The 26,983-nt window shown below is 44.3% G+C and overlaps 1 protein-coding gene across 3 annotated transcripts in view; it reads left to right on the top strand.

Annotated features, from left to right (window-relative positions):
• Nucleotides 1-26,983, top strand: part of KATNAL2 (katanin catalytic subunit A1 like 2) — a 177,946-nt gene that overhangs the window by 134,947 nt on the left and 16,016 nt on the right. The window contains exons 1-2 of one of the 3 annotated variants that reach the window (XM_068665312.1): nucleotides 21,326-21,593; nucleotides 23,499-23,624. The exons of 1 other annotated variant lie outside the window; for it this stretch is intronic. The gene's annotated coding sequence lies outside the window, so the exon portion shown is untranslated. Of the gene's footprint in view, nucleotides 1-21,325; nucleotides 21,594-23,498; nucleotides 23,625-24,424; nucleotides 24,576-26,983 lie in introns of those variants that run through there. One more of the 3 variants, XM_068665314.1, reaches the window with a different exon arrangement.

The raw sequence follows: 26,983 nt of genomic DNA on the forward strand, positions 1-26,983 counted from the left end.
CCTTCAGTTGCCGGCCTGTTAAATTTCAATTTTCTTTTGACATTTTTACTGCTTGAAGTGGTAATGTTTCTTCACTTATCTGACTTGACTTGACACCGTGATTTTCACCTAAATGTCCTAAGGAGTCTGGTTGTCTGCATTTTACAAGGTCGCCTGCAAAGCTTTCTTATCACTTTAAGCATATCTCAGTACCGCATTCCCTCCTTCTAAACAATGTAACTGCAAAAACAACATTTCTATTCCCACAATTCCCCCCTTTTCTTTTTTTATAAACTGTTGATTTTTGCAAAACCTTTCTCTAAGGTGTAATTTGGTAGATTTCTTCTTCTTCTTTGCTTTCTTTGCTTTCCATCTCCTCATTATCACCTTATCTGAGTAAGGTGGTAGCTCCATGGTCATTTGTTTAAATAGTGAGGTTTCAGTTAACCACTGTACTAGTCCTCTTACACAGGGGATAATGCAGCAACCAATGGCTGTCAAAACTCCTACAACTACGATCAAGGATGTAAATATGCCTACTTTTTCTGCCAATTCACTGGCAAGGGTGGTAAGCCCTTGCAATGCTCTAGTTACTGAGCCATCTGGGACAGTATTGTTGGGTGTAAAAGTGCAACAATGGTTGCTCAGTATCACACACACACCTCCTTCCTCCGCGAGCATCATATCTAATGCTATCCTGTTTTCCCAAGCCATTTTGCTGGTGGCATCTAGTTGTTCAGCGATTCCTCTCATCGCATCCCTGGTATATTTGATGAATCTCTGCTGATTATAATAGATATAATTAATCCAATCCACATTTTTATTGATTGTTACCCACCAGAACAGTGACTCAAACCCTGCAGCAATTTGATTTCTGGTTTTATGTTCATCCGGAACTCCTCTAGGTACCCCAATAGAATCTATGTATACTCTATCATCAAATGATATTCCTAAGCCTCTTTTAGTTCTTCTGGGCATTTGTGATGTTTCTCTTTCAAATGCCAGGGTGAAGGGTATAGCTAATTGAACAAGTGCACAAGTGCCTCCCCAATTAGATGGTAGGGTGGACCGTAAGATCTTCCCTCCACCGTACCACCAGAGATCTGCCCTGGGGATCTCAAGTCTTGAGAAGTTTCCCATCAAGTCCTTGGTAGCCTAAGGCAAATTCTCCCAGATGCCAGGTAGCACTCACACCCTGCCGTGAGAGGCAAGCTGTATGGTTACCTATAGCTGTAGAGAATGCAGGGGGAACCGCAATATTGCTGTCATGCAAGGAACAGCAAAGAGAGACTTACAGGCCTCATTTCCCCAGGCAGTCTTTTCTTGGTACAATGCAATCATACATCGCATCCCTTGGGAGTCTTAGGTCCACCCCCATGGGAAGGGCACTATCTGGGCAATCGGTCATCCCGAGGCACAAGCATAGCAATAGCTATGGTTGAGACTCTTGACAGTATGTTTGACCTATTCTATCCAGGCATTCACATCCCCATACCCTGTTTGAATCTCAAATGTTTGAACTGCCGCATTTCAAAGAGGGCCTCCTGTTTTCTCTCCTGTTTTCTCCTTGAGTTTCTCCCTTTCTCTGATGGCAATAAAGGATCGTTTCCATACAACTATTCTCAATCTGGCTGTTGGGTCTCTCCCAGTTATTTGTTCTCTCTGCTCAATTGTCATTGGGCATTTAAATCTCCACAAGCTAACACCTCACAAGCATCAAACGTGATGGCTTGTGGTACATAACCCTCTGTCACAGTCACCCATATTTTGATGGGGTATCCCGTTTTTGCTATTATCTGGTCATGCCTTTTCCAAGTTGCCAATTGACCGAGGCCTTCTCTGAGGCCTAGAATCTCTAAAAACAAAATTAGTAATCGATTTTTCCCTGTCATTGTTTTTAAACCTTAGGTTTCCAAATAATTATCAATACAAAGAATAAGATGTACAGTACTACTATAACAACCCCCCTTTGGGAGCACTGCAATTCACTATAGCTCTGTCCTTTCTCTCAATCACAAGTCACACTCGTTAGTTACCTGTGCAAATAAAAGGTTAGATTACAATTGTAAGCTTTTATCCTACTCAGAGTCCATTATGAGATTTTTCTCTTCGATTTCAACTTCCAACAAGTCTTTTGTAGGAACAGCTTCCCAGGTACTAGGGTCGACGGATGCCTTCACTCAAGTATAGTGAGTCCAACCTTTTTCCGCAGTTCTTACGGCTGTTTCAGTGGTTAGTAATTGTCCTTCCCATTCAGGCCGGAGTTGACTCTTTCCAGGTCCGAATCAGGACCCGGTTTCCTGGGTGATGGTGGTGAATGGGGAATTCCAAAGGTGGGGTTTGAGCCAACAACCCACAGGTCCTGAGACATGACAAAGAAGAGGACAACCCCAGAATACAGTTCTTAAGAAAACTCTCTTGTTTTGAATTGTGGTATCTCATCCCTTCTGCCCTAATAGGGCAATCTGAACAGCATCTCATATGGTGAAATTCCTATATATTGGTGCTGTTTGAACCTGTAGGAGTAAGCATTTTACCCAAGGAAGTTGGGTTTCTAACACTAGTTTAGTTAATTGCTTCTTTAATGTCTGGTTCATTCGCTCCACCTTCCCAGAAGAGGAGGGGTGCCAGGGGCTGTGAAAATCCCACTCAGTCTCTAAGGCCTGCTTTAACCCTTGCAGTAAAGCTTTACACCCATCCAGTCACGTGGTCAATTAGGACAAACAAGTAACTCAGTAAAGTTTACCTGTATACTTTGGAAAGGTCAAACCCCTGGCTCCCGTCCCCCTCTACGTGGGTTACAGAAGACCTTTTTATTTACCTTTTGACATATGGTACATCCTCTGCATATATGCTTCCCTAAAGTGTATATTCCTACACAGACATACTTTCTTAGCACAACATCACACATTGCTTGCACCTCCCAATGACTCTTTTGATGTAAAACAGTTAATATTTGCCTCATTATCACTTTATTCAGCATTTCTCTCCCATCAGGGAGTACCCATTTTCCTTCAGACTTCATGGCTCCTGATTCCTTAAAAAAAATCTTTCTTTTAAAACTTTTTAGTTCTTTCTTAATTTTCACAATTCCCTGAATCCTCTCTGCATTTATTCTGTTTTCCTTCAGACATTAGATGCCTTAAATACCTGACTTCTCTTTCTCCATATTGTAATTTATTTTTCAATACTCCCAAGCCCTGCTTTCCCAGAAAGATGAATAGCTTGTTAGTAGCTTTCTTCACAACTCTTTTCTCCTGTCCTGACAATAGAAAACGATTCACATATTTGTTGTCGACGGAAGGAAGACAGGGACACTCAATATGAGTGATCAGCAAGCTTCATTTTATTGCCCGAATAGCCTAACTTTTATAGTGAACTTAACAGGGGCAGACAGTGTTTCACACAAGATTATTGGTCAAAAGCACTCAGACAAACAACTACAAGAAAACAACCCCACCTCCAAGAAAACAACCCCCTTGTGATTAGCAGTCACATAGACCTTGTCTTTGAAGCCAGCTACTGGTAACAATATTTTCCTGAATTCCTCAATTGGGCGATGTGGGAACACTGTCATGGGAACTTCTCATAGTTGCCCTGGTAGCTTGGTTTGCTCAGCTACAGCAGGCCATGGGATTTTTGCTGATTCAAGAAATCCCTCAACACATATTTGTTAACGTTAATACTTCCTTGGGAGGTTGTAATTGCTCCAAAATCTTTTTTTTTTAGAACTTACCCAAATAGATAGGTGGCCCTGTAAACCCCTGAGGTAAAATTGTCCACCTATATTGTTGCTTCCGCCCCCATTTCAGGGTCTTTCCAGTCAGAGGTGAATATATGTTTGCTCTCAGGGCCTGAGAGCACTCCATTAATAACACTGTTATTCCAGTCTAACAATTTACTATTTGAATGCCCAATTTAATCATCAAATCCCTTCCCAACAAGTTAGTCCCTGCCTTGGGTACATACAATAATTACCCAGTGATCATTTTATCCCCTAGTCTCAGCTTGGTATCCCCCAAAAGTGTCACTGTTATCCCAGCCCCTTCTGCCCCCATCACTTTTTAGGGTTTCATTAGTTAATTTAATCCCTGATGCTTTACAAGTCAGTAATGACTTAGCTACCCCAGTGTATTGGGTTTGATGGCAAGGTTCGGGGGGTGTGAGGGGTGTGGGGGTGGGAAACTGCAGTGGCAGCCCCCGTAAGAAAAACCCAGAAGCCTCCCCGTGGCAGGTAAGGGACAATTTCATCTGGCCCCAAAGGGGCCCACTGCTGCCCAGAGCCAAGCCATGAACAATACAGTCCATGCCTCTGTGAAAGCACAGCCACGAAAACAAACAAACAAAGAAACAAACAAAAACCTGCTGCTCAACAGCAGTTGGGAGTGCGAGAAACCCCCCCACAGACACCAAAGTCAGTGCAGAAGGAGGGGGAGGAGGTGCTCCAGGCGCTGGAGCCGAAGCCCCCCTGCGGCCGCTGCAGAGGCCCCTGGTGGAGCAGGCTGTTCCCCCACCGTCCCCCTCCCCGATGCTTGGGAAACTGAGCAAACACCACAGCAAATATGCAAATATACCAAAACTTCTAGACTGTTACTTAGATAATGCCTACATCCCCTTTCCCTGCTCATTCAACTTCAAACAGCTCTGTTAAATATTACATGCCACACCTTTAACACCTTCAGCAACCCTTTTAACACTTACTTTATCTTTCTCCAGCCTGTACTTTTCTAATACCAGCACCAAAGGCTCAGTCAGGGTCCAACTTAATTCCATACCTTTTCCCTCCAAGATACTGAAACAACATATCAATATAGCATATTTCATCCCATTTTCCTTCTTTCCTCCTTCTTCCACTCTGGATATTCCTATTCAAAGTGGCCAGCCTGGCCACACTTAAAACATCTTATCAAAGCCTGTCTCTGCTAGGACTCGGGCCAGAACACAGGCAGCCTTCTTTGCCTGCCATTCCTTCATCTCTCTTCCTCTCCTTTCCATCCTGGCTCTGACTCCCCCTGAAGATTTTCTTCATCTTTCTCCAACCCTCTGCCTCACTACCCGCTGCACTGTCAATACCATTAGTTTCGCTCTCTTTTTTTTCCTTCTTATCTCCCCTCCGGACACACACCTCTAGGGCCTCCCGCAGGAGGGACCCCCAGTGACTGTTCACTACATCCCCCCACCTTCTGAAGCATTTTCTGCGTATTTTGCCAGGCTTTAATCACACAATGAACTTTCAAGAGCCCTTGGGATACTGGGTCCTCAGGTCTCATCCCCGAGTACTTTCTCATTCTGACCCCAAGTCTCTCATATGATTTCTGTGTTGCACACTATTATTATTCCAGCCAGGATTGGCAAGTGGGTATTTCTGCCCTGCCAGTATTACCCCTGGTCCTGGAGGATGAGCTCTACCATTCTTGTATAGCAGCTCTCCTCCTGATCATTCCCATTTCTTTCCCTGTAAACAACATACTTATAGACATAATTCCCTCCCCCAAGAGTATAATATGTCAGGTTGTAGAAACTGGTCTAATTGTTCAGCTAGGCTGTTGGGGTCCTCAAATAAAGACTTCCTCTCCTTAAAAGTCCTAACCTCTCTGCTGGTAAGGAGGGGGGGTAGTTCACCTAAGAGAATACACAGTTAGTGTTAGTACTGTTAGTATCAGGGAAGGCAAAATTCTCAACATATCTTCCACCTTGTTCTAATTCTTGCCAGAGCCTAGAGTACGATCCTTCTTTAGGGACAGTGTTAATTACAGTCCCTGTCTCCCTTCCTGGAGTGACTGCTGCTGCCACTGGTTCAATATTAGGATTATAGGGAGCATAACTTGGCTCCTTCTCCGAAAAAGGAATCTTATTGTTTACACATAAATTTAAAGCCTGAATTTTCATCAGACCCGTATTTTGGCCAAAATACTGCTGTTTCCTTATTTGGTTCTTTTGTCCAGACTGATACACAATATTTAACCTTTTTTTTTTTTTTTTAAGCATCTCCTCTAATTTTGAGATTATGTTTCCAATTTCTTATAATTCTTCAGGAAGAACTATTAGTAGGCACTCCCCCAGGGATATCTCCCTGTCCCCTGGAACTCATATTTCCCATTTTTCCTAGCCGTCGCCAGTATGTTGCTACAGAAATTTCCCTTCTGCAGTGTACCACACACCAACGTTCTGAAAAATGGGGGTGTACCGCCAAGTACTTCCCTGTGCAAGCGTTACCGCACACCTATGAGTTTACCAGATTCCCTGGTGTACTTCCAAGCACGTCCCCGTTCAAGGATTACCGTACACCAGATTCCCCTGGTGTAGTGCCAGCACTTCCCCGTGCAAGGGCTTACCATACACCAGATCACCCGACCCCCAAGGCAATACTTAATATTTCTTACCTTGGTCTGTGCACAGAGTTACCGGATCGATTCTTAAAAACCCGGAGTGCCTACCTTCTTCCTTTCCCCACTACTTCACGGATCTTGCCTCTTTAACCAGTCTCGGGCCCTCTGTCAGCTTTCCGCAGAACCGCCACCGTCGATGCACAGGACCGCTGGAATCAGTGGGGCATGCCTTCCTGCTGCTGCGGCGGTGGGGCTCCCCAGTAGGTGACTGGATCCCGGACGAGCCCCCAAATTGTGAGAAACACTCCGTAGCCAATAACTTAGGCTCAGGCGAGGATCTCAGTGAAGTAGCAATTTATTCGCGATTGCAACGGCGGGCACCCCACAAGCAGGAGAGAGCGCATCTACTAGTTCCAAAACACAGTTTAAATACCTTTTGATGACAGGACCCTCCCCTGTTTCCCCACTGAGTGGGTAATCCAGGTTCACAATCTATCTGATGCTTTGTTGCAGGAAGCATGGCCGAAAGCACGACAGACACCAGCAGAGTCAGATAATGCTCCATTTTATTGCCCGAATAGCCTAACTTTTATAGTGAACTTAACAGGGGCGGACAGTGTTTCACACAAGATTATTGATCAAAAGCACTCAGACAAACAACTACAAGAAAACAACCCCACCTCCAAGAAAACAACCCCCTTGTGATTAGCAGTCACATAGACCTTGTCCTTGAAGCCAGCTACTGGTAACAATATTTTCCTGAATTCCTCAATTGGGCGATGTGGGAACACTGTCATGGGAACTTCTCATAGTTGCCCTGGTAGCTTGGTTTGCTCAGCTACAGCAAGCCATGGGATTTTTGCTGTTTCAAAAAATCCCTCAACATATAGGTGAGCAGCTTGTCACCTGGCTGCTCCGGTGCTGGGACACTGGAGCCAATTGTGTGGAATTAGAGGGCAGGGAAGCCAGGCGGCCGGGATCTCTTGCTAGAGACGCAGGCATTGACAAAGCAAGTGGAGATGGAGCACAATCTCACAGCCTCTGGAGGCGTCTCCTCTCAGCTGTGAGGGAAAGGTATCCCTTCAAGGAAGAACTTGTATGTCTACCAGGCAAGCGGACCACTGTGGAGAAGGGAATCCAGTACCTGAGGGAATTAGCCGTACAGGAAGTGATTTATGAGGATCCAGACCTCAGAGAAACATCCAAAGATCCAGATGAAGTCAAGTGTACACGACCCATGTGGTTGAAGTTTGTACGGAGTGCACCATCATCATCTGCCAGCTCATTGGCAATAATGGCCTGGAAAGAGGATGAGGAACCCACAGTGGATGAAGTGGCTAAACAACTCCGGCAGTACGAAGAAAGTCTCTCTTCTTCCTTACAGGCCTGTGTCTCAGCTGTGGAGAAACTTTCTGAAGAGTTCCACCAACTTAAAGAGAATCTATCTTCCTCTCCACCTGAACCGACCAGTGTCCTACGACCGAAAGAGAACACCTGGGAGAAAACACTTTCTGAAAAGTTTCACCAACTTGAAGAGAGATTATTCTCCTCTGCACCTGTACAGAGCAGTGTCTCAGCTATCAGGGGTAGGCGTTCATCTACACAAGGAAGACGATATGGTGGGTACTCACCCTGCGCCACCCTGTGGTTTTACTTATGAGACCATGGAGAGGACATGAGAAAATGGGATGGAAAATCTACCACAACCCTAGAGGCACGGGTACGTGAGTTGCAAAAGAAAACAATTGGGAAAAAGGGATTCTCTGAAAAGTTTGCTGCTCCAACTTCCAGCAGACAGTCCTTCAAACGCAGAAACGAAGAAGATTCTGACCAGGATTAGGGGGGCCCTGCCTCCAGCCAGGGGGAGGAAAGGGACAATCGAGTTTATTGGACTGTGTGGATTCGATGGCCTGGCACATCACGCGCACAGAAGTATAAGGCTTTAGTAGACACCGGTGCACAATGTACTATAATGCCATCGAGCTATAAAGGACCAGAGCCCATCTATATTTGTGGAGTGACAGGGGGATCTCAGCAGTTGACTGTATTGGAGGCTGAAGTGAGTCTGACTGGGAATGAGTGGGAAAAGCACCGCATTGTGACTGGTCCGGATGCTCCATGTATCCTTGGCATAGACTATCTTAGAAGAGGATATTGCAAGGACCCAAAAGGGTTCCGGTGGGCTTTTGGTATAGCTGCCTTAGAGACAGAGGGCATTAAACAATTATCTACCTTGCCTGGTCTCTCAGAGGACCCTTCTGTTGTGGGGTTGCTGAGGGTCGAAGAACAGCAAGTGCCAATCGCTACCACAACTGTGCACCGGTGGCAATATCGCACTAACCGATACTCCCTGATTCCCATCCATAAGCTAATTCGTCAATTGGAGAGCCAAGGAGTGATCAGCAAAACTCATTCACCTTTCAATAGTCCCATATGGCCAGTGCGAAAGTCTAATGGCGAGTGGAGACTAACAGTGGACTATCGTGGCCTGAACGAAGTCACGCCACCACTGAGTGCTGCAGTGCCGGACATGCTGGAACTCCAGTACGAACTTGAGTCGAAGGCAGCCAAGTGGTACGCCAGAATTGATATCGCTAATGCATTTTTCTCCATCCCTCTAGCAGCAGAGTGCAGGCGACAGTTTGCTTTCACTTGGAGGGGTCTCCAGTACACCTGGAATCGGCTGCCCCAGGGGTGGAAACACAGCCCTACCATTTGCCATGGACTGATCCAGTCTGTGCTGGAGCAGGGGGAAGCTCCTGAACACCTGCAGTACATCGATGACATTATTGTGTGGGGTGACACAGCAGAGGAAGTTTTCAAGAAAGGAAAGAAAATAGTCCAAATCCTTCTGAAAGCCGGTTTTGCCATAAAACAAAACAAAGTTAAAGGGCCTGCACGAGAGATCCAGTTTTTAGGAATAAAATGGCAAGATGGACGTCGTCAAATCCCAATGGATGTGATCAACAAAATAACAGCTATGTCTCCACCAACGAGCAAAAAAGAAACACAGACTTTCCTAGGTGTTGTGGGGTTTTGGAGAATGCACATCCCAAATTACAGTCTGATTGTAAACCCGCTCTACCAAGTAACCCGTAAGAAGAATGAGTTTGAATGGGGCCCTAAGCAACGACAAGCCTTTGAACAAATCAAGCAGGAAATAGTTCATGCAGTAGCCCTTGGGCCAGTCCGAACAGGACCAGATGTAAAGAATGTGCTCTACACTGCAGCCGGGGAGAACGGCCCCACCTGGAGCCTCTGGCAGAAAGAACCTGGGGAAACTCGAGGTCGGCCTCTGGGGTTTTGGAGTCGGGGATACAGAGGATCTGAGGCCCGCTACACTCCAACCGAAAAGGAGATATTGGCAGCATATGAAGGAGTTCGATCTGCTTCGGAGGTGGTCAGTACTGAAGCGCAGCTCCTCCTAGCACCCCGATTGCTGGTACTAGGCTGGATGTTCAAAGGAAGGGTCCCCTCTACGCATCATGCAACTGATGCTACCTGGAGCAAGTGGGTTGCACTGATTACTCAGCGGGCTCGAATAGGAAACCCCAGTCGCCCAGGAATCTTGGAAGTGATTATGGACTGGCCAGAAGGCAAATACTTTGGGATATCATCAGAGGAGGAGGTGGGTCTTGCTGAAGAAGCCCCATGTTGGGCGCCAAAAAGACTGTCGTGGTTTAACCCGGCCGGCAGCTAAACACCACACAGCCGTTCACTCACCCTCCCCCTCCTTCTCTGGGACGGGGGAGAGAAATGGAAAGTGAAGCCCGTGAGTTGAGATAAAGACAGTTTAATAAGACAGGAAAATAATAATAACAATAACAATAACAATAACAATAATAATAACAATAACAATAACAATAACGATAACGATAACGATAACAATAACAATAACAATAACAATAACAATAACAATAATACAATGGTGATAATAGTACTACTAATAATAATATGTACAAACAAGTGATGCACAATGCAATTGCTCACCACCCGCTGACCGATGCCCAGCCTAACCTCGAGCAGTCCAGCCCCCTCCCCCGGCTAGCCACCCCTAGATATTGTTTAGCATGACGTCAGATGGTATGGAATACTCCTTTGGCTAGTTTGGGTCACCTGTCCTGGGTCTGTCCCCTCCCAGCTCTTACTGCACCCCCAGCCTGCCAGAGGGGAATTAGTCAAACATTTGCATTGTATTTCTTTAAAGAGTGAATTTCTTCAACACTGTTTTTTGTAGGTACTGGAAAAACATTTAAAGAACTGGAGTTTAAAACAGAACTGGAAAAGGAGTATTTCTTTGATACTCATCATCTTTCCTGTCTTGGAGAAAATATGTGACTCTGTATCTAGTTCTTAAAATGGGAATAACATCACTTCTGCAGAAGTCTTAAAATGGATTCTTGCTGTGGAATTTTAGTTATGTAATGCAATATGAAGTATGTGTCCCAAAGCCAGCAAATATTTTTGACTCATTAGTAAGAAACAAGCAAGCTGTATCCCTAACTAAACTAGTGTTTTCTTAGTGACCCCTTCAGAGTACTTCAGTCTTTGTGTGAGGGTTGGCTCCTAGACTCCCTACAAAATATACTTGCTCTTTAGGTTCCCAAATTCCCTACTACTCTCATCTTGCAAGGCACAGAATTGGCAAAGAACTCCGTTGTCACAGTCAAACACAGACATAATGTTGCTTTAATGAAGGTAATTTGATGGCAATTGGGTAAATGTATTTTCACAATACAGACTGGCAACTAGCATGCATGGTTCAGCTGTGATACAGAACATTTCAGGAATTTAGGTGTGGCCTCTGCACCCTGAGGTGCCCATCCGACTCTTTCTGTAATGTCATCCATTTCAGTGTAAAAAATCCACAAACCTTTAGTCTTCCTTTACTCTCACCTCTTAGGATCCTCTTCAGATAGATACAGAGCTCTTGAAAATGAATAGTTATGATAGATTGCACTTAGCAACTGCCATTACAAGCATTGTTAATGCTTCAAAATCTCCCTTGAAATTTAGGATGTCTGCAACATATTCTTCTTGTGTCCTTTTTTCCTTTAAAATGGCGTGTTTTTTTTCTGGCATTCACCTTGTGTGTTATTGATCCTCTTGATATCTGTGTCAGTATCTCCCTAAAAGTTTCCCTCCTGTCAGGAGAAGGGATCTGTTTTTTTGACACAACACCATCCAGAAAGCTTTTTGTGAACATGATGCAGCACTTGCAATTATACTGAATCTGTGGTATTTCACCCTTGGTGGGTCTTTGGCAGAATCCAGAAATGAAATAAGATTGTGGATCAGGACAGCTCTAAGAAAAGTACCATGTGAATTTATATCCTAAAATGACATGAAGATGATGCATGGTCTTCTGAAATTGTGTGAAGTATATGGCAGTTTTGCGGTTATGCAGAGGAATATCAGCTTATTCTGTTTTCCTCATTTCTCAGCTGTATTGATGTTATTTCATAGTTTAGATTCATAATAAAATTGTAGACTGCAAACTGATAGCACCTTTTGCATGACAGCAGTGGAAGATAAACAAACAAAACTGATATCATAGCATCCAATTTTTGTTTCAGCAACCATCTTGGAAAAGCCACTCACATGGCAAAATTATTATACGATCCAGTGTTTGACTTAATTGCAAACTTTTGCTTCCTTAAACAGTATGAATTACAATGCCGATCATATACTACTTGTGATCCAAAGTGTAGAAAATAATATATATCTTTTAAAATTTGTTTTTAAATGTTCAGATTAAAAAGTGCAGGATTAATATATATTATTAGTGATACTTATTTAAAAACTGCAAGAATGCTTCATCAAAGAAGAAATTAATATATATATATTCTTACTATTACTCCCTCTTTACAGAAAAATAGATGAAACCCTTTTTTTTTTTTTTTCAAAATGTCAGACCCAGGTTTTGTGTGTCAGCTTAATATTCCATTTTTTAATCTAGCCCTGATTGTTCAAGCAGTTTATTTTCTCCAGGGAAAAACAAACAAACAAACAAACAAACAAAACAAACAAACAAACAAACAAAATAATTTCTTAATTCTGTCGTGGTTTAACCCAGCCGGCAGCTAAACACCACGCAGCCGTTCACTCACCCTCCCCCTCCCTCTCTCGGACGGGGGAGAGAAATGGAAAGTGAAGCCCGTGAGTTGAGATAAAGACAGTTTAATAAGACAGGAAAATAATAATAACAAAAATAATAATAACAATAATAATAATAATGATACAATGGTGATAATAGGAAAGTAATAATAATATGTACAAACAAGTGATGCACAATGCAATTGCTCACCACTCGCTGACCGATGCCCAGCCTCACCCCGAGCGGTCCGGCCCCTCCCCCCGGCTAGCCACCCCTATATATTGTTTAGCATGACGTCAGATGGTATGGAATACCCCTTTGGCTAGTTTGGGTCACCTGTCCCGGGTCTGTCCCCTCCCAGCTCTTACTGCACCCCTAGCCTGCCCGTTGGCAGGACAGAGCAAAAGGCTGAGATGTCCTTGGCTTAGTATAAGCACTGCTCTGCAACAATTAAAGCATCGGGGTGTTATCAGCACTCTTCTCATCCTAAGCCAAAACACAGCATTCCACCAGCTACTAGGAAGAAAATTAATTCTGTTCTAACTGAAACCAGGACATCTATCCACCCCTTATTCCATACCATTTATGTCATGCTCAGGTTACACTCTTTTCCATACATTCTAATTAGTCACCTATAGTAATCATGGTAGTGATAACATACAGTATAATATACTAATTAACATGGTACAATTCAGTTCATGGGCTATTCTCACCCAGTATTAAATCTCCTTGAGGTACACACCGGACCTCTCCGTTCTTTTGCATCACCCACCAAGTGTACCCAGGTCCCTGAGCGAAAACAATCCCACGAATAGGTTTGCCTTTTCCTGAGGCAGGAGAAGCCCAGACTGTTTTACCCAGCATATTTTTTACATGCACTACAGGAACTTTATCCCCATCTACAGTACGTAACAGGGTTGATTGGGCAGGTCCTGCTCGGTTGGTAGATCCCCTAGTATTGACTAACCAGGTGGCCTTTTCCAAATGCGTATCCCAATTTTTGAACGTCCCAGCGCCCATTGCTTTCAAGGTAGTCTTTAACAGGCCATTGTATCGTTCAACTTTCCCGGAGGCTGGTGCATGATAGGGGATGTGATACACCCATTCAATACCATGTTCTTTGGCCCAAGTGTCTATAAGGTTGTTTCGGAAGTGAGTCCCATTGTCTGACTCTATTCTTTCTGGGGTGCCATGTTGCCATAGGACTTGCTTTTCAAGGCCCAGGATGGTGTTCCGGGCGGTGGCATGAGGCACAGGATATGTTTCCAGCCATCCGGTGGTTGCTTCCACCATTGTAAGTACGTGGCGCTTGCCATTGCGAGTTTGAGGGAGTGTGATGTAATCAATCTGCCAGGCCTCTCCATATTTATATTTCAGCCATCGTCCTCCATACCAAAGAGGCTTTGACCTTTTGGCTTGCTTGATTGCAGCACATGTTTCACAGTCATGAATAACCTGTGCTATAGCGTCCATGGTCAGGTCCACCCCTCGATCACGAGCCCATCTGTATGTTGCATCTCTACCTTGATGGCCTGAGGTGTCATGGGCCCATCGGGCTATAAATAATTCACCTTTATGCTGCCAATCCAGGTCCACCTGAGCTACTTCAATCTTAGCAGCCTGATCCACCTGCTGGTTGTTTTGATGTTCTTCAGTAGCCCGATTCTTGGGCACATGAGCATCTACGTGGCGTACTTTCACAGCCAGGTTCTCTACCCGAGCAGCAATATCTTGCCACAATGCAGCAGCCCAGATGGGTTTGCCCCTACGCTGCCAGTTGTTTTGCTTCCATTGCTGTAACCATCCCCACAGGGCATTTGCTACCATCCATGAATCCGTAGAGAGATAGAGAACTGGCCATTTTTCTCGTTCAGCAATATCTAAAGCCAGCTGAATGGCCTTCACTTCTGCAAACTGACTCGATTCACCTTCTCCCTCAGCAGCTTCTGCAACTCGTTGCGTAGGACTCCATACAGCAGCCTTCCATCTCCGATGCTTCCCCACAATACGACAGGACCCATCAGTGAACAGGGCATATTTCTTTTCATTCTCTGGCAACTGGTTGTACAGTGGGGCTTCTTCAGCACGACCCACCTCCTCCTCTGATTATATCCCAAAGTATTTGCCTTCTGGCCAGTCCATGATCACTTCCAAGATTCCTGGGCGACTGGGGTTTCCTATTCGAGCCCGCTGAGTAATCAGTGCAACCCACTTGCTCCAGGTAGCATCAGTTGCATGGTGCGTAGAGGGGACCCTTCCCTTGAACATCCAGCCTAGTACTGGCAATCGGGGTGCTAGGAGGAGCTGCGCTTCAGTACCGACCACCTCCGAAGCAGATCGAACTCCTTCATATGCTGCCAATATCTCCTTTTCGGTTGGAGTGTAGCGGGCCTCAGATCCTCTGTATCCCTGACTCCAAAACCCCAGGGGCCGACCTCGAGTTTCCCCAGGTTCTTTCTGCCAGAGGCTCCAGGTGGGGCCGTTCTCCCCGGCTGCAGTGTAGAGCACATTCTTTACATCTGGTCCTGTTCGGACTGGCCCAAGGGCTACTGCATGGACTATTTCCTGCTTGATTTGTTCAAAGGCTTGTCGTTGTTCAGGGCCCCATTCAAACTCATTCTTCTTACGGGTTACTTGGTAGAGCGGGTTTACAATCAGACTGTAATTTGGGATGTGCATTCTCCAAAACCCCACAACACCTAGGAAAGTCTGTGTTTCTTTTTTGTTAGTTGGTGGAGACATAGCTGTTATTTTGTTGATCACATCCATTGGGATTTGACGACGTCCATCTTGCCATTTTATTCCTAAAAACTGGATCTCTCGTGCAGGTCCTTTGACTTTATTTTGTTTTATGGCAAAACCGGCTTTCAGAAGGATTTGGACTATTTTCTTCCCTTTCTCGAAAACTTCCTCTGCTGTGTCACCCCACACAATAATGTCATCGATGTACTGCAGATGTTCAGGAGCTTCCCCCTGCTCTAGCGCAGACTGGATCAGCCCATGGCAAATGGTAGGGCTGTGTTTCCACCCCTGGGGCAGCCTATTCCAAGTATATTGGACTCCCCTCCAAGTGAAGGCAAATTGTGGCCTGCACTCTGCTGCTAGAGGGATGGAGAAAAATGCATTAGCGATATCAATTGTGGCGTACCACTTGGCTGCCCTCGATTCAAGTTCATACTGAAGTTCCAGCATGTCCGGCACTGCAGCACTCAGTGGTGGCGTCACTTCGTTCAGGCCGCGATAGTCCACTGTTAGTCTCCACTCGCCATTAGACTTTCGCACTGGCCATATGGGACTATTGAAAGGTGAATGGGTCTTGCTGATCACTCCTTGGCTCTCCAATTGACGAATTAGCTTATGGATGGGAATCAGGGAGTATCGGTTAGTGCGATATTGCCGCCGGTGCACAGTTGTGGTAGCGATTGGCACTTGCTGTTCTTCGACCCTCAGCAACCCCACAACAGAGGGGTCCTCTGAGAGACCAGGCAAGGTAGATAATTGTTTAATGCCCTCTGTCTCTAAGGCAGCTATACCAAAAGCCCACCGGAACCCTTTTGGGTCCTTGCAATATCCTCTTCTAAGATAGTCTATGCCAAGGATACATGGAGCATCCGGACCAGTCACAATGCGGTGCTTTTCCCATTCATTCCCAGTCAGACTCACTTCAGCCTCCAATACAGTCAACTGCTGAGATCCCCCTGTCACTCCACAAATATAGATGGGCTCTGGTCCTTTATAGCTCGATGGCATTATAGTACATTGTGCACCGGTGTCTACTAAAGCCTTATACTTCTGTGCGCGTGATGTGCCAGGCCATCGAATCCACACAGTCCAATAAACTCGATTGTCCCTTTCCTCCCCCTGGCTGGAGGCAGGGCCCCCCTAATCCTGGTCAGAATCTTCTTCGTTTCTGCGTTTGAAGGACTGTCTGCTGGAAGTTGGAGCAGCAAACTTTTCAGAGAATCCCTTTTTCCCAATTGTTTTCTTTTGCAACTCACGTACCCATGCCTCTAGGGTTGTGGTAGATTTTCCATCCCATTTTCTCATGTCCTCTCCATGGTCTCGTAAGTAAAACCACAGGGTGGCGCAGGGTGAGTACCCACCATATCGTCTTCCTTGTGTAGATGAACGCCTACCCCTGATAGCTGAGACACTGCTCTGTACAGGTGCAGAGGAGAATAATCTCTCTTCAAGTTGGTGAAACTTTTCAGAAAGTGTTTTCTCCCAGGTGTTCTCTTTCGGTCATAGGACACTGGTTGGTTCAGGTGGAGAGGAAGATAGATTCTCTTTAAGTTGGTGGAACTCTTCAGAAAGTTTCTCCACAGCTGAGACACAGGCCTGTAAGGAAGAAGAGAGACTTTCTTCGTACTGCCGGAGTTGTTTAGCCACTTCATCCACTGTGGGTTCCTCATCCTCTTTCCAGGCCATTATTGCCAATGAGCTGGCATATGATGATGGTGCACTCCGTACAAACTTCCGCCACATGGGTCGTGTACACTTGACTTCATCTGGGTCTTTGGATGTTTCTCTGAGGTCTGGATCCTCATAAATCACTTCCCGTACGGCTAATTCCCTCAGGTACTGGATTCCCTTCTCCATAGTGGTCCGCTTGCCTGGTAGACATAAAAGTTCTTCCTTGAAGGGATACCTTTCCCTCACAGCTGAGAGGAGACGCCTCCAGAGGCTGGTGGATTGTGCTCCATCTGCAATTGCTTTGTCAATGCCGGCGTCTCGAGCAAGGGATCCCAGCCGCTTGGCTTCCCTGCCCTCTAATTCCACACAATTGGCTCCAGAGTCCCAGCACCGGAGCAGCCAGGTAACAAGCTGCTCACCTATACAGCGACCAAAATCTTTTCGCACATCTCGTAGCTCGCGCTCGTTTAGGCTTCGGGTAGTTACTGTTGATTTTTCGACATCCTCATCTTCCTCCTCCTGAATCCTTGATGGCCCAGCGTCGTCATCATCTTCGTCATCTCTATACCTAGTTTTGGCAGAAGCCTTACCTGGATTGGCAGAAGACTCTCTGCGTTCTAAACGACCTGAATCTCTATACCATTTTTTCACCTTCTCTACGGGGGCAGCTTGCACTGCTACTGCTCGTTTCTCTGACTTTGTTACAGGGTCTGCTACAGGGGTTGGAATACCCTCTGCAGGGGCAGCTTGCACTGCCACTGCTCGTTTCTCTGACTTTGTTACAGGGTCTGCCACAGAGGTTGGAATACCCTCTGCAGGGTCAACTTGCACTGCTACAGCTCGTTTCTCTGACCCCGTTACACGGGTTGGAATACCCTCTGCAGGGTCAACTTGCACTGCTACAGCTCGTTTCTCTGACACGGCCACAGGAGCTGGAGCGGCTGCAGGAGCTGGAACTGGAGCGGCTGCAGGAGCTGGGACTGGAGTAGCGGCAGGAGCTGGAGCTGGAGCAGCTGCAGGAGCTGGGACTGGAGTAGAGGCAGGAGCTGGAGCTGGAGCAGCTGCAGGAGCTGGAGCTGGAGCAGTTGCAGGAGCTGGGACTGGAGTAGCGGCAGGAGCTGGAGCTGGAGCGGCTGCAGGAGCTGGAGCTGGAGCGGCTGCAGGAGCTGGGACTGGAGCAGCTGCAGGAGCTGGGACTGGAGCGGCTGCAGGAGCTGGAGCTGGAGCGGCTGCAGGAGCTGGGACTGGAGCGGCTGCAGGAGCTGGGACTGGAGCGGCTGCAGGAGCTGGAGCTGGAGCGGCTCCAGGAACCGGGACTGGAGCGGCTGCAGGAGCTGGAACTGGAGCGACTGCAGAATCCACCGTAGGGGTCACAGTGGCCGTTGGATCTGTCACAGGGCTTGGAGTGGCCGCAGGGTCTGTCACTAAGTTGATAGCAGTATCAATGGCAGCTCGATAGGCATGAGCCAGGCCCCAGCACGTTACAATGATTTGTGTTACTTTGGAACTGCCAGAATCATGACACCTTTTTTTCAAGCATTCTGCCAGTTTTTTAGGATTTTGCCATTGTTCAGGGGTGAATTTCCAACACACTGGGGGTGCCAACTGCTCTAGATGCCTGCCCATATCCACCCATACTCCCTGCCACTCACAACTATACTGCCTCCGGGCAGATCTCCGGATGAGCTTCCCAAGTAGTTGTTTAACTTTAAGCAGAACCTGAAGTGCATTCAGGAGGCAGAACAACAAGACTATGGTATTCTGAGTATCCCAGAAATATTCAATATCTTGGAGAGCTATTGTGACAAGCTCGGGGGATAAGAGGGTGGTGAAGGAGGAAGGGAGAGTGATCCAGGAGGATACAGGGGTGGTGAAGGAGAAAGGGAGAGTAATCAAGTAAGAAAAAGTATCTTCCCCTTTCCCCTCCACAGATTGACTCCCTAATGGAGAAAAACAATAGGTATAATTGCTAATAGTTCCCAAGATACTGTTTCCAAAGTACAGAGTCCACGATGTTACTGAGTATAAATACCAAGTTAGAGTCATGACCAGATATCTTATCGTCTCATAAGCCATTGCTATAACACTCAGTACCATAATGATCTGAAACCAGGGCCCGGAGAGGATAAACAACACGACAGAGAGCAAATACGGAAAATAATGTACTATAATACTCAATTTGGAAAACAGGCGCAGCAGACTTGAGATTAAAGCAATCAGCATCGTGACAAGTGACTATTAAGCAGGTCTAATCCTTACACCAATTTTAGTTTAACACACTCTGGTCAGATCTGCCGTTATCTCAACCTTTCGGGCCCCACATTGGGCGCCAAAAGGACTGTCATGGTTTAACCCAGCCGGCAGCTAAACACCACGCAGCCGTTCGCTCACCCTCCCCCCTCCCTCTCTGGGATGGGGGAGAGAAATGGAAAGTGAAGCCCGTGAGTTGAGATAAAGACAGTTTAATAAGACAGGAAAATAATAATAACAAAAATAATAATAACAATAATAATAATAATGATACAATGGTGATAATAGGAAAGTAATAATAATATGTACAAACAAGTGATGCACAATGCAATTGCTCACCACTCGCTGACCGATGCCCAGCCTAACCCCGAGCGGTCCGGCCCCCTCCCCCTGGCTAGCCACCCCTAGATATTGTTTAGCATGACGTCAGATGGTATGGAATACCCCTTTGGCTAGTTTGGGTCACCTGTCCCGGGTCTGTCCCCTCCCAGCTCTTACTGCACCCCTAGCCTGCCCGTTGGCAGGACAGAGCAAAAGGCTGAGATGTCCTTGGCTTAGTATAAGCACTGCTCTGCAACAATTAAAGCATCGGGGTGTTATCAGCACTCTTCTCATCCTAAGCCAAAACACAGCATTCCACCAGCTACTAGGAAGAAAATTAATTCTGTTCTAACTGAAACCAGGACAAATTCTTATCAAGAGAAGCAGAAATGATGTCTGAAATGAAATGAAATGTCTGGTCATGACTCTAACTTGTTATTTGTACTCAGTAACATCGTCGACTCTGTACTTTGGAAACTGTATCTTGGGAACTATTAGCAATTATACCTATTGTTTTTTTCCATTAGGGAGTCAATCTGTGGAGGGGAAAGGGGAAGATATTTTTTCTTACTTGATTACTCTCCCTTTCTCCTTCACCACCCTCTTATCCCCCAGCCTGCCTGTTGGCAAAAAAATTAATTTTGTTCTAACTGAAACCAGGACAAGCAGTCAATTTTTTTTTCATTATGGTGCGCTTGATTTATTATTTTCCTCAAATCTTTATTAAAAAAAAGCTACGAAAGGAGCACCATAGAGGACAGAATGTTTAATCTCTGATAGCAATTTAGGACTTTCCAGAATCCTCTGATAGGTCATTTCCTTCTATCCCATTATTCTCAGGGTACTCTGATAGGATTTAGACAAAGATTTACATATAAAGACAGGATTACGTGCTTGTATATCTCCTTTACAAACCTTTCAGAATTTGAGAGGATTCAGGGACCCTCAGCCTACCCAGATTTTTTGCCCTGGAACATATTCCTTTTTGTCCTAGAAGTTTGGAGTATGGGTAGCATTATTTATCTCCTGCGCCAGTGGCTCTTAATGCCTTTTTTGTGTTAGTTTTTGATTCATGGAAGAATGTTGCGATGCACGGCCAAAAGCACGACAGACACCAACAGAGTCAGATCATGCTTCACCATTTTATTGCCCGAATAGCCCAACTTTTATAGTGAATTTTACAGGGGTGGACAGTGTTTCACACAAGATTATTGGTCAAAAGCACTCAGACAAACCGTTAAGAAAATAACACCACCTTTTGATTAGCAGTCTGGAAAACAACCCCCTTTGTGCTTAACAGTCACGTAGACCTAGTCCTTGAGGCCAGCTGCTGATAACAATATTTTCTGAGTTCCTTAATTGGGTGATGTGGGAGTCATTGCTGTGGGAGCTTCTCACAGTTACTCTGGCAGCTTGGTTTGCTCAGCTACAGCAGGCCCTGAGATTTCTAAGGCCTACCCCTGGTTGCTTAAAGCAAGCTTAGATCGAACAATTATGCCAATTCCCAACAGAAGAACTCTACAACTCAAAGCAAATAAGTTATAAAGTAGGTATGTGGTTTATTTCGTCTTCGGGCGCATGCGGGATAGCTCCCAAAGGCATGCTCACCTTAACGCAGCAACTTGCTTTGGTTATATGCAGTAAAAAGTTACATATGCATGAAGTTTCCCAATACGCCTATACATATTCATAACCCATCCCCACTTTGTATTAAAATTAGCTCCAAGAAGTCATTTCCATAAACTCCTCCCTTCTGTACCTGCGCAGTGTCTTCTGGTGGTGGTCATTGGGGGGAGGGATCATGAGGATGAAGTTCAATAACTCTTCTTCATCACCACTAGCTGACCCCCTGCAGACTCAGCTGCTCCTTGGCTCTTGTCCAAATCACAAGGTCAGTCTCAGCTGTTTTTTGAGACAGGTTCCCCATTTTTGTCAGGAAACATCCTCTGTGAGGGGCCCCGAGACTCCTTGTTTCAGTTAATTTTCACAGTAGTAAGCAAAGACATTCAGCAATATCTATTTTAAAGCGATTAAGCAACCCCCCATTCTTCTATCTCTGGCTTCATTTTCTTGTTAATGTTTTCTGTCACTTTTACTCTTTTCTTTAAACAGGTGCTATTTGAGCTTGCCTGGCACCATGCTCCTTCCACAATTTTCTTGGATGAGCTGGAGTCAGTTATGAGTCAAAGAGGCACTGTTTCTGGGTAAATTATGAGATCACTTCCTATGGTCTTAGGAGAATATACGTCCCCCTTTGCAATGCATCTTTTTAATACTGTGTTTCAGGTGCTGACCAAAGTTTAATCATACAATATACCTGCTAGAAACAAATCTTAGCTAAAGTAAGGCATGAGACTACTCTGTAAACTTTAATAGAAGCATGATTGGGCCCCTGAAAGACTTGTCTTTTCAATTTTATTGACAGTGGAGTTATTTTGAGTGATAAGGGTAATTTTCATGACTTAATAGTAAGTTATTTTTCTTCTGTTATGTTGTCAGCTTTAGCAGCCTTGTAGTGTGTTATTTTCAGAATGCCTATCAGCTCTGAAAATACTGTTCCATGAAAATGTTGCATATGCTGTGGGGATTTAAAGAGAGAGATGTGGCCATTGTTTCATTCATAGTAGATGAGATCAGTAGAGAAGTGTGAAACGCAGGTTGTGTGAAGTTTAGCACAGGACTATGGAAATAATGGGTCTAGGAAGATTGTGAGCAGGAGAGAGGCACATGAATGCATAACCAGTGCTGTTGTATTTTCAAATAAGGTATTTGAAGTGGAAGTAAAAACAGCTGGGGGAAAGAACAGGTGGCTTGTTAGAGGCAAGTGAAAAGCAGTTGTTTCTGTGATGTTTTGGACAGGGTGGGGTGTAGCAAGGTAAGATGCAGTGTGTACAGTAGAATGGCATTTTCATTAATGGGGCAAATTTTGATAGCATTGTCAGGACTTAGAGTTGCAAGAATGGGGGGATGGGGGGGTTATTATTGTCATCCATAGGGTAGACAGTTTTAGTTTTAAAAAAATAAGAGGATTGAACAAGGAGGAGAAGCAGGAGAAATACAAAAATATCATTATGCCTATTAAGAGCCCATTACAGTGTGACTATATGCATGTTATATACTATAAGCTATATGCTTACACATATGCACAAATAGAATAGGCCATATCATAAATACACAACCTATAATAATTGTCAGTTGATAGCTATAAATTATGGGGCAAGTCTTGCTTTCATACTTTTTTAAAAGTTCTCATTAACATCACTGGATTATGTATTTCAGTAAGGGTTTTTATCTGAGATTATATAGTTATTTTTATGTATCCTTATTAAATATTGACATCATGCCAATGTGTAGATGTCTTTGCAGAAATAAGCCATTAAATTTGAATTATAATTCTTATCATCTAAGGCCCTGATGTTTTCTCTGGATTTGGTCCAGGGGTTACCATGGACTTCACGTTTGGAACTGAGAGTTCAAACTGGTTTCCTTCAAAATTGGTTACCTGGATCAGGGCCAGAATTCTTAGCGCTTTGCTTAAGTTCCCCTTCTCTCCTTGAAGAAGGATCCTTTGTGTGTGGTCTCTGCCCTATTTTTCAATTTGTTTCAATGCTGCAAACTCTTCTGTTTACTTTTGATACAACATTTTGCAAACTGTTGAATTCAGCAGTACATGTATCTTCTTGTGGCCACTTAAAATTTACTCACAGAAAAATGCCAGTAGTTGCCCTGAATAGGTAGGTGTATAAGTTGTTTAATGGCAACTATTGTGTTATAAATTCTCCTACATAGGTCAATTAATCAAAGCCTTAGTTGTTTTCCAGTAAACATCACTTTTATTTGGAGATTAATATAAAGAAAAAATAAAACTAAATAGTTTCTTTGGATTCAGTAATGGTGAACACTCCTCACTTTAGTGTACTGAAAAGAGGCCATTTAAGTAATCATTAGAAAGCTTAATTTTAATGCTTAGGTGTTAGCTAATGGAGCATAATCACACTTTGAATTGGGGCAAAGTGGTGACAAGGACTCAGTTGCTGTGAATGACACTGTATAAATAAAATGATTACTTTAATGTACTGAGCAAATAAAGTTTCTCTGAATCTTGGTAGTGGTGAACATGAAGGAAGTTGACAGATGAAAACAGAATTACTGGTGCAGATGGATGGCTTGGCCTGATCTGATGATCTTGTATTTATTTATTTATTTATTTATTTAGCAGCTTCCAATCTGCCATGGTAAGAGATCCAGAGAGTGCATTTTGAATACATTTGCATGAGCTTCTAAGCATAGATAAAGGCTTTATTTAGGCTTTTACAGAAAAAGCTTTAATATTTGGTTAAAGCATGTAAAGATTAATTTGGAGCTTTTACTTTTAAACTCTGCAATTCTTGCTATTTGTACCACATGAGAATAATTCATAATAAAGTCAACATATGCTGGTGCTACTAGCTGCTAACATTTAAAGTGGAGTATTTGACTTTAGAAGCGAGTTATTTACTATGTTTAAGAAAGGTTTAAGCCTGGAAATATAAGGTGCTTAAAACATCTAGTGTTTAGAAGGATATTCCACAAATAGGAAGGTTGGATTTTATTGGTATCAAATTTGACTTTTAAAAGTTGAGGGACAAAATTCTTCGGTTCTTTTAACATAATTTGGAACAGAAGAATAAATGGTTGGAAATCAGAACTAGAATATTTCATCACATTGGCTATCAAAATGGGCAGAACAGGTATTGAGAACAAGAGAGAGAGGAGAGGAGGATGACAACAGTCAACAGAAAATAGCCAGCTCTGTGCTCTCCTTGGATGACCTCTCCCATGGTCACCAGCAACTAGCAGGTTGATCTGGCTGGATCACTCACCTGAACTGGTCCAGTATTTCTCTTGGTTTCATACATACCTTTTCAAATGGTTGCAAATAGTACGAGGGGAAAATAATGGCTGTTGGGCAAGCACAGCTGTTTTTAACAGTCTGATTTGTAGCTCATTAACCTTTTTTCAGAGTAGGAGCCAACACCTGTACTGGGATTTGAAACAAATTGATGATGAGCTTGTTTTTGAAGTTAGCTTTCAGAGGTCTGGAACTAATCTGTGGATTTCTGCTTGCCCTGAAATTCTCCCTGTCCAAGGGCAGGGAGATCCATGAAATCTTCAGTGGAAGAACATCTTTTTCTACAGAAAAATGGGTATGTTGAAAGCAGAGAGGAAAAATGCAGTGAAGTAAACTGTGGAAATTAGGTTTGGTAAGGGACAATCTTAGAGGCAGACATCTGCAAAAAAGATAATAGGCATATGAAGGGTACTTTTGTCCATGTTCCTTCCTGTCCTTAAAGCATGACAGACATAGAACAGGGCTATCCAAAACTGTCTGGGAGCAAGTGAGGGCTCTGCACCTGCAAAGTCACAGGCTTCTTTTCTGGGTTGTTGTTTTTCATGATTAGTGGTTTGTTTTTTGTTTTTTGTTTTTTTGTTGTTGTTTTTTTTGGCTAGTTATCTCAGCGATGTCATAAGGAGACATATTGGAAAAGCCTTTCTGTGTGAGTGGAGGGCATTGGGCTGTGATCAGAAGACTGTTGCTGACCGTAGGGGGTGTCCATGTCTGAGTAACTCAGTGTGTGTATTCACAGCTGCTTGCTTCTGAGCACTTTTAAAAAAGCCTTGGTGTATATTTTATTTTGTGTAATGTACAGACACTTCTTGGCTGTGACGCACAAGGAAAGGAATTGAGCAGACAAGGACTCAATTAAGTTACATCTGTATAAGAAAATACTGGAAAAAATATCTACTGTGTGTGTGAACAGTTAATGGATTATCAATGTATTAATTTCCTTTCAATAATCTCTTTGTGGTTCATTAGTAATACACTACAAATGTTTGTTACTGTAGCATCAATATCCTTTTAGAAGGAGAAACTCTAAGCAACGCATTGCGACTTTCAGTGGTCTTTGCAGGATCTACTGATTGGAAAAGAAAAATTGGGTATTCAAAAACCCTCAGAGGAAGAGTTCAAAGAGCACAGCTGTCCTGAAGGTGCTGTGAATGTACGAAAGACACGGACTCCTGATGGCTCTTGAACGGGAGATGTTTATTGCCTTTTTTCACTGCTACATATACTTTACCTGTAGCACTATATGCTGTCCACGTGCCCGAATCTGTCATACAATGGGTTAGAGATCCTCAGACAGGCGCCTCAAGCCAGCCAGCAATTGGCCACTGCGCAAAGCTCATCTTTAACACTGCAGCCAAGTTAATTTATCTTGACCTTGCTCAAGTTTTTGTTTCTACCACTTATTTCCTCATTATTCAGGGATGTGTGAATGTGCAATGCCACCTGCGAATTCCTTCCCCTCAATTCCCCCTTTTTTATTTTCAACCAACCAAATGCTTTCTATAGACTTCTATCAAGCACCACGGACATTGCAATAAGCAAGGTACAATAAGCAACAGTGAAAATCACAAGCAGAATTACGTTTGTAAAGTAGTGTGTCTACTAGAATCTACATCAGTCAACAAGCCACTAAGCACTAGGGATGTTGCTTTGCAGCGATGCTGCATCTCACTCGCACAGCACAATTACGCAAAGAGGCCCCTTGCACTTTTCATTCACACCACAAAAATATATCATTTAAAATGACTTGTCTGTGGCTTCAGGAGGTCCTTGTCTACTCCTGTGGTGAGTGGCTGAGAGTGGAGGCTCCTCCAAGGAAAATGCTCGGGGTGCACCTAGGGGTGTCTGCTCCACAGTCGATTCCACAGCCGAGCAGAGCAGCTCCTGGCACAAGGAATGATGCTATTATAGTTTTGTAGAATTACACCAAAGAAATGCATTGTGATAAGGAGCAAGTGTGGCATTGACGATTTGTTTCAAGGTTATGGTTTTTGCCCTTGTAATTGAACCTAACACATGCTGTTGCTGTTACACTTTCCAAGATATCTAATTCCTGTGGCTCTAGGGGTACTTGCAGTAAGCAAATAGTCCAATCTTTGTTATTTGTTGGGATCCCCACCAACCATGTCATAAACTGGTCGTTAGCACTACCCAGGGACAGGCACATCGCTTCTTGTCTTGTCATGTTGGTGAGGGTGACCCAGATGTTGCAGTGTGGTTGTGTGGAGACCTAGGGCTGGCAATAACCGATGACAGCAGCGATTGTGAGGAGGAGGCCAACCATGGCCTTACTCCCCTTGCTGCTACCCATCTTGGTTTGTGACCTATGAAGACACGTGCATGCCCTCAACCCCAAGTTATTAAAGGATGGGGTCCCTCCCAAAGACCTGTACTTAAATTTTTTACCATCACTAAGGCCTGCTCTGATTGTGGCACCTGTGACAGTGCAGAATTCATACTTTTGTAATGTTTTACTATGGGCGGTACCTCTTTGTGAGGAAAGGGTAATGATAGGTGATTCATTACGTAAAGTGCCTTTCTCAACCTGTTCTGTGGTGTTTCCTGGGTGTCTCTCCCTTTTTGTTTATTAGCAGTGTTTTCAAGGTGCGATGTGTGCGCTCTACGATGGCTTGAGAAATTCCTGTGATGTGTCGGATACCCCAAGTTTGAAAAAAGGTTTGAAGGAAGTGACTACCATAGGTGGGG

This window comes from Anas acuta, chromosome W (genome assembly GCF_963932015.1).
Source record: "Anas acuta chromosome W, bAnaAcu1.1, whole genome shotgun sequence".
Taxonomy (NCBI): Eukaryota; Metazoa; Chordata; class Aves; order Anseriformes; family Anatidae; genus Anas; species Anas acuta.